Below are 8905 nucleotides of genomic sequence, written 5' to 3'. Positions count from 1 at the left end.
CCAGAGATAACAAGCTCTGCCCCAGGAGTCCTCCGCTACCCTGCCTTTGACCGACTGCTATCTGGTGGCTGCGTGTGGAGGAGCTTGTTTGACTGGAGCTGAAGTTGGGGCTGGCTTCTGGCCCTCTTGCCTTCCAGGCTGGTGTGAGTGGGTACCCCGCTGCATGCCCTCAGACCGCTGAAGGTTAGAAATGCCTTGGAAGGGCCTCGGGGTGGACCATTAAGAAGGCTGAGCACCAAAAAATTGATGCTTTCAAAATGTGGTGTTGGAGAAGACTCTTGAGAGTCCCTTGGACTGCGAGGAGATCAAACCAGTCAATCCTAAAGGAAATCAACCGTGAATATTCATTGAAAGGGCTGATACTGAAGCTGAAGCTCCAATACTTTGACCACATGATTCAAAGAGCCGATTCATTGGAAAAGACCCTGATGCTGGGAAAGATTTCGGGCAGGAGGAGAAGGGGATGACAGAGGATGAGATGGTTGGGTGGCACCACCGACTCAATGGACATGAGTTTGAGCAAGCTCCGACAGACTCTGGGAGATGGCGGACAGGGAAACCTGATGTGCTGCAGTCCATGGGGTCGCAAAGAGTCATACACAGCTGAGCGACTGAACAACAGGAGGCCTGCTGGTGGTAACCAAGGCTGCCTCCAGCAGCTTCCTAGAGCCTTCGTCTCTGTAGCACCTGACCAAGTGATCCTTTGGGATAAAATTGCCTTAGGGCACTGAAGAAAAGAACCAACTTCTTTTGCTGGGTTGGGGGTCGGGCATGGAGAGGCCCTGGATGACTGAAATCCAGAGGCAGCCCCAAAGTTCTGTTTAAGTGGATTCTGACTTGTTCTATTCACATCACCCTTCCTTTCCCTCAGCAACCTCCTAACGAATGGCGAGGCTTCCAGTTTTTAAAAAGATCTTTTTGTCTATGCTGCATACAGCATGTGGAATCTTAGTTCGCCAACCAGGGATGGAACCCACGCACCCTGCATTGGAAGCTCGGAGTCTTAAGCCCTGGACCACGAAGGACGTCCCCTGAGACTTCCAGTTTTAGCAGAAAGTGCTGCAGAATGCTTGCTGTGTGCAAGGCTCTGTGCTGAGCACTTTAAGGAGGACAGTTGCTCAGGAAACCTGCTATAAGATGCCTGTTTAAAAATGTCACAGTAGAGAAGTTCATAGGCCTGTCGAACTGCTCAGAGCAGGACTGAGTCATATTGACTGGAAGGAAAGAGATGACCCAAGGACGTGGGCCAGCTGGGAGTCCACCACTCCATCATGGCAGTCCTGCATTCTGAAGGAATGAGGATCTGGATAAATGGGCAGGGCCCGGAGAGCCCACGTGTTCCCTGAGCCACGCTGGAGCAGAGGAGAGGACAGTTAGGGCCCTGGCTGCATTTATCCCATCTGCCAGCGGGGTGCTGAGGTGGGACTGACAACCACCGCCTTCCCCAGGAAAAAGCTCTTGAAGTTGTCATCATCTTGGGTAGGCATGTTTCTCAGAGAAGGTGCTAGGTTCGCTGATGATTTTTATAGAATTCTGGAAGCTTGGCAGAATCGAACATTTGGTCTGAAATTCTCGCTGTTTGGAGTCTCTCTAGGCTGCCATGGCTGCTGCTGGGCAAGAGGCGGAAGTCTCCGAGGCCCTGCCTCCGCTCTGGACCAACTCCAGCTCATCCTCCACACAGCTGATGTGTCTCCCTGCCACCTCCCCCTGACCTCCAGGCAGTATCTTCTTGGCCTTCTGTGATCTGGCCCCTGTCTACTTCCTAGCTCCGCCCCTACCACACACCAGCTCTGCGGGTCTCCCTGTCTTCTTGCCAGACTGGACAGCCTTGGCTGAGCTTGTTGCTTCTTGCCTTTGCATATGCTTTTCCACTTTTACTGGAAGATCATTCTTCTCCTGGCTGCTTCCCGCACACCTCCAGATTTACCTGGATGCCACTGCCTTTGGAAAGCCTTGCCTGGCCAACTCAGGCAGGAGAGGGCGGTCCTAGCCCAGGTTCCCATTGTGCCCCATCTTATTTATTATACCATGGAATTGCAGCAGTCAGTCTGTGTCTCCCTGAAACTGGGATCTCCTGGAAGGCAGGAGTTGTCCTGTTCCTTACAAAACCTGGGAAGTCATTCTAAGCTTTTTGTACAGGCGGGATTTTTAAAAGCTGTGTATTGGGGGCTGGAGGGGGATGAAGGAGGGGCTGTCTTGCTCCTTTGTCACCCAACCTAGGAGCCATAAAAGCAAAGACAGATAAATTTGACTACAGAAAAACAATTCCACCTAGCAGTAGCCCAAAGGCAAGGTTCCCAGATGGCACAGTGGTAAGGAATCTGCCTGCCAATGCAGGAGACACAAGAGACTGGGTTCAATCCCTGGGTTGGGAAGATCTCCAAAGAGGTTATATCAATTTACACTCCTACCAGCAAAGTATGAGGGTGCCATTTTCTCACCTTCACCAACCTAGTAAGTTGAAAACCCTCATTTCAGCTAGAAATCCCCTCCCTTTCCAGAACCACGGGTGTGGCCGAGGCCTTCAGCACAGCCTGGCTTCCCTGACTTAGCCTCTGGCTTCCTCCCCGACTCCAGCTTCTCAAGTCTCCAGTCTGTCCTGCATGTTCCATGCAGCAGGTCTTTACTGCACTCCACGCTCACCATGAGGCTGCCCTGCTGTCCAGCTCCTGACCCCCCAGCATGCAGAGTCCAGGACCCCACCCAAATACCCACATAAACAGCGTGTCTCCACCCTCTGCCTCTGTTCTCACTACGCTGGCCCTCCAGCCTGAGTGCCACTCCCTCCAAAAGGCATCGCCTGGGTGCTTCTCAATTCTGAAAACTCATCTCAGTGTGACATTTTATCTGAACAAGTCTATTACGGAAGCATTGCATACAATAGTAAAGGACTGAAAACACTCGCCATGTAACAACTAAAGGCTGGTTAATGTGGTCCAGTGGTTAAGAACCTGCCTTGCAATGCAGGGGACGTGGTTATTGATCCCTGGTCAGGGAACTGAGATCCCACATGGCGTGGAGCAGCTGAAGCCAGAGTGCTGCAAGTACTGAGCCCACATGCCACAACCAGAGAGTCCAGGTCCCGCAGCAAAGATCCTGCGTTCTGCAACTAAGACCCGACCCAGCCAAATAAGAGAATATATTTTTTAAAAGGTTGGTTAAATAAATCAGGGTCATCCTTGCACTGGAACATCACACAGCCACAGTGAGGAAGCTCTCTAGGTTTGACCAGGGAAGATGTCCGAGATACATTATTAAACAAAACGCAAGATGGAGAATAATATATATTGCATATTAGCTTGTGTATTAAAAAAGCGAGAGAAAATGAGTATCTATTTGCTAGAATACCTATTGAAAAACAAGAATTCAGTCCATTGTTTGCCTCTCAGCAGGGGAGCTGAGTGGTTGAGAAACAAAGGTAGGCAGCTGACTTCATTTTAAGTTTTGAGCCAGATGAGTATATTATCCACCACGAAAGCCGTAAATACATGTTTTTTAAAGGGTTCCCTCTGCCCTTTATCCAGAAGTTGTTAAAAATGACTTGGCAGGGAGTTGATGCAAAGGACTTGGCAGGGGTATCTGGAGATTTCCATTAAGGCCTTTGGAATAGAAATGGTCTGTTTTTCTTGTCATGAGCTAATAATAGAGGAAGATGACATCTGAGTATCCCTGGGTGCTCCTTATAAGTTTTTGAGGTCCCTGATCTCAAGGAGCTAACGGTCTTATGGGAAGAAGACTCAAGGCCTTAAAACTTAAAACAATCAAGTGATGGAGAAGTGAAACTGTGTGACTTAGACTCTTAAGTGCTGTGATTCAGAACTGAGAAGCAGCCAGGCGATGCCTTTTGGAGGGAGTGGCACTCAGGCTGGTGCTCCCTGGAGGGCCAGTGTAGTGAGAACAGAGGCAGAGGGTGGAGACACGCTGCCACGTGTTGAAGGTACCTGGGTGGGGTCCTGGACTCTGCGTGCTGGAGGTCAGGAGCTGGACAGCAGGGCAGCCTCATGGTGAGCATGGAGTGGGATAAAGATCTGCTATTGGAGCATGCAGGACAGACTGGAGACTTGAGAAGCTGGAGTCGGGGAGGAAGCCAGAGGCTAAGTCAGGGAAGCCAGGCTGTGCTGAAGGCCTCGGCCACACCCGTGGTTCTGGAAAGGGAGGGGATGCAAAAGAGTTTTTTCCTTCATGATGTGAAGGAAAATCAGCAAGACTAAGGTGTTAGGCTTCCCTTGTAGCTCAGTTGGTAAAGAATCTGCCTGCAATACAGGAGACCTGGGTTCAGTTCCTGGGTTGAGAAGATCCCCCGGGGAAGGAAATGGCAACCCACTCCAGTATTCTTGCCTGGAGAATCCCATGGACTGGGAAGCCTGGTAGGCTATAGGCCATGGGGTCGAAAGAGTCGGGCACAACGGAGCAACTACACCACCACCACAGAAAGTGTTAAAACCACAGTCCTTGTGGCAAGTAGGGGGAAGGAGAACTTAATGACAATTGTGCCATGGTGGTGCAAGACTTATTAACGGTTCCCAGTCCCACCCACTAAAAAGAATTTTGCTTTGGGACTTCCCTGGTGACGCAGTGGTTAAGAGTCCTCCTTCCGACACAAGGGATGCTGGTTCGATCCCTGATGGAGGAACCAAGGTCTCACACGCCGCAGGGCAACTAAGCCTGAGCACCTCAATGAGAGAACCCACACACCGCAACCTGAGCCCTGAGCCCGCACACTCTAGAGCCCCTGCTCTGCAACGGGAGAAGCCAGCACGTCACAACTAGAGAAAGCCTGCTCGCCACAACGAAGACCCAGCCCCAGACCAGCTTATCACAGTGTTTGCTCAGGATTGTTCAGCCTGCCCTCATGGTTCCTGAGCATTTTGTGTAGAATTTGGGGAAAAATGGATTGAGATATAGAACTGAGGAGATGGGAAGAAAGGGGAAGGAATCTTACTTTTTGGGTTGGTCCCAGAGTCTCCTTTACTGTGACAGATTCTGGTAATGGGTAAAGGGAGAAAAAAGGAAAGCGTGGAGCAGAGACTTGGGGAACTTCATCCTGAAGACCTGAGAGGAGCCAAGTGGAGGGAGGCCCGCAGAGCCATGCAGGTGGCCAGAAGTTGGGCTACAGTTTGGGAATTGACTTAATAGAGTTTCCGAACTGCTAAGAGGTGCAAGGAGGTGGGGATGGGGAGTAAAAGGATTTTTGAGGAAGGTTGCTGAGGATTGTGAGTTTGACAGACTTTAATGTTCTTCAAGAAACTCAAGTAAAGATTGGGTATTTATTTATATTGAAGTATAGTTGATTTACAATATTGGTTTCAGGGATACAACACAGTATTTTTATAAATTATACTCCATTTAAAGTTATTATTTAAAATGGCTATATTCTCTGTGCTGTGCAATATATCCTTGTGGCTTATTTATTTTATACATTGTAGTTCCCTGATAGCTCAGTTGGTAAAGGATCCACCTGCAGTGCAGGAGACCCCGGTTCGATTCCTGGGTCGGGAAGATCCACTGGAGAAGGGATAGGCTACCCACTCCAGGATTCTTGGGCTTTCCTTGTGGCTCAGCTGGTAAAGAATCTGCCTGCAATGAGGGAGGCCTGGGTTTGATCCCTGGGTTGGGAAGATCCCCTGGAGAAGGGAAAGGCTACTCACTCCCGTATTCTGGCCTGGAGAATTCCACGGACTGTATAGTTCATGGGTCTCAAAGAGTTGGACACGACTGAGCAACTTTCACTGTAGTTTTGAAACAGGAGGGAAGGGGGCCGGGCACAACCTTTAAAGAATAACATAGCTCAAGGATATGACATAAACTGATTAGAACCAAATAGGTCCAAGGTGGTGGAAGCTCACCTTCCACCAGACCTTGAGCCTCAGTATAAGCTCATTGTAACACATTAGCACGCTACATGACACAGCTACAGGGGCCGTGACAGTTGTAAGGCCAACCACAAAGGTCAAAAGTAGGCAGTGGCCCAATTCCTGGAAACTCCTACCCCTTCCCCAAAATAGCTCGAATATTCCTCCCACTCATTAGCCTATAAAATTACCCACCCTATAAAAACTGACAACCCTATATCCTGGTGCTGCTCTCGCCTTCTGAGATGGCCCACACTCTGTAGAGTGTGTTTCTCTCTAAATACTTCTTACCTATCACTTTGTCTCTCACTGCATCCTTTCTGTGATGAGACATCATGAACTTGAACTTCATTAAGTCCTGAGACCAGGAGTGATCTCAGTTAAAAGCCCATGAGTCCAAGTCCCAGTCTGAGTTACAGTTTCAGTTTGCACCTCCTCATCCCCTCTCCCTATCTTTTCCCTCCCCACTTTCCTCTCCCCACTGGAAATCACTCGAATACTAGGTCTTTTAAATGTCTTTGCCAGTGTGTGCTTCTCTGGTGTGTTGACATGGCAGGATTGAGCCATATGAAGCCCTGGATTATATCTGGGTTATGTGTATGCGTTGTGTGGTCCTTATACTGCTGAGAGTTTCACTGAACTCTAAACACAAAGCCTCATAATAGAATCAACCAGTATATTTAATTCCATTTTATAGATGGGAAAGTGGAGGTCACCCAGCCAGTTTCTCTTTCTGCCCTGAAGCCACCTGCAAATAGACTGCTGCTGCTGCAGAACAGAACTTCCATCCTTGTTAGCGTTTACCTCCCTGGGACCTGTGGAAACACCCCCTCCGCCACACACCATCACCACCACCAGATACCTTTTTTCAGTCCCAATTTAGCAGCTGCTTCTGTACATTTCCCATCCTGTAGCTTCCCTCATACATACACTGTGGTTTCTTGGGCAGCACGAAAATCCGAAATGTCACGCAACTGCCTCTGAACAAAGAGCCCTAGAGTCAGCTCCCAGTGACTGACAGCTTGTTTACACCAAGAGCTTCCTGGTGGAACCAAATACTCCATAATATTCGAAGCAGGCTTGGTGCTGCCTGGGGCAAGGCAAGGGCGAGGAGCAGGCCAGGAGAGCTGCTAGCTGTCTAATAGCAAAGGAATGCCAGCAGTATCACAGTAGGCGGCTGAGAGGGCAAGGGCCAGATGGGAGATGAGAACTTCCGGGCCTTTGGAGGACAGCTGCTAATCCAGGTGTGATCTAGGAGTATGTCAGTTACTTACTGTAACAGGCTGGCCTCATGGCAGCTTTATCTGCTACAGTGACATGGTAACTGTTTGCCTGCTGGCCTAGATAGCAAGTCACTGGGACTGGAGGACCTGCAGACTCCTTTTGGGGCCTCTGGATTCCTGGAAAAGGGTTGGGGGGAGAGTTCAAAGGTGCCTTCTGTTTGTGTGGGCAAGGTAGATGAGGGCTGAAGGGTTTCCGGCTATAGCGATTGGCTTGGAAGCCTCCCACAGAGACACGTGGATGCACGCAGGAAGGAGAGGCTGGAATGCTCCTCAGCCTGCAGGGAGCTTGGGGGTAGAGGTGAAGATCAGCTTATTTTGGGGAGAGATCAGGGCTTGGGGGCTCATATGTCACTGGGAGCTTCTGAAATCCACTCTCTTTGGTAGTGGAGAAGTTGAGCTCTGGAGCCCCACAGTAGGGGGAGGAGAGGAAGCTGGCATGATGGGAACCAGGGAGGGAAGGCCATGGAAGGGTGCTCATGTTTATCTAGCACCTGACCTGTGCCAGATATGTGCTTTGCTTACCTTATCTCATTTCATCCTCTAAGCAGCCTTCAAAATAGGCATTGGTATCCCCATTAAAAATAATAATAACCTGAAGTTCAAAGAGAAGGAAATAAAAGTCCTCCCAACTGCATACAAAGCCATGGCCTCTTAGAAGGGAAAGGAGAAAGTGTTATGAAGCTGCTCACATAGCCTAGACCTGAGCTGGGAACAGAGAGAGGCGCGAGTAGGCTGACCATGCATCTTGTTGTCGAAGGCGGGCTCTTCTGAGAGTGAAAAGGGGCAGTAAATGTGCCAGGACAATAGGCATCAAGTGGGACTGTCCTGGGAAAACCAGGATGCGTGGCCCCCCTGCCACAGAGCACCTGAAGGAAGTAGTGTTCAGAAGCCACGTCCTGTGAAGTCACAGCTACCATTTATGATGTAATCCTCACAGCAATCCCTAAGGGAGAGTGTATCATCCCATTTGACAGATGAACAGACTGAGGCTCGAAAGCATCGCTTCACTTTCTCAAAGTCCCACAGCTTTTAAGTGGGGAAGATCTGGCTGGCTGCAACTCCTGGTTCTGGCTATGAGTCACGCTGCCTCCCAGGCTCAGGGCTTTGGAGGAAGACCAGAGAAAGAGACCAACTGGAGAAGCAGAGGTAAAGGGTTTGGGTCTCGGAGTGTGAGAGACCACGTGGCAGCCTCTGTGTGGCCTCTTCCAGGACGTCACATGAGCAGTGGCTGGGGACAGTAGGGTGCTGGGGCAGGGTGGAGGCCCCAAAGGCTTCTGCAGCCTGCCCTGATCTTCCTGGACCTCCAGGGGACAGTGGCCAAGGCCGGAATTTCTAGGGGAAACAAAATCATCATTATGTTGCCGCATGTGTATGACTGGTGAACAGGAACACTGAGAAATTGAATGGTAGGTATCCCGGAGTCAGGACTGTCCCTTCTGGTCTATCGACCCCTTTTCCTTCCAGCTCAGTCCCTCTGGGGCTCCTGGAGAGACTGTGGGGTTTGGGATGCAGGAATACTCTAGGTCAGGGGCAGAAAGCCTGCAAGGTCACGCACATGTGGAGGGTTTGTGAGCCTTGGGGTTAGTTCCTGCTCCGTTCTCCAGCCAGCCTGACATTCCAGGAATGGATCAGCAGCCATAACACAGACAATGGAGGGCCCGGTCCAAACCTCAGATGACTTTGCAGGCTCCTTAACTCATTGCATCACAGGTGGATGGGCAGGGAATTGGACACTGGTCATCCCACCAGTCAGAACACACCACCTGTGTG

The sequence above is a fragment of the Bos taurus genome, chromosome 21, assembly GCF_002263795.3.
Source record: "Bos taurus isolate L1 Dominette 01449 registration number 42190680 breed Hereford chromosome 21, ARS-UCD2.0, whole genome shotgun sequence".
NCBI lineage: Eukaryota > Metazoa > Chordata > Mammalia > Artiodactyla > Bovidae > Bos > Bos taurus.
Note: the sequence above shows the minus strand (reverse complement) of the source record.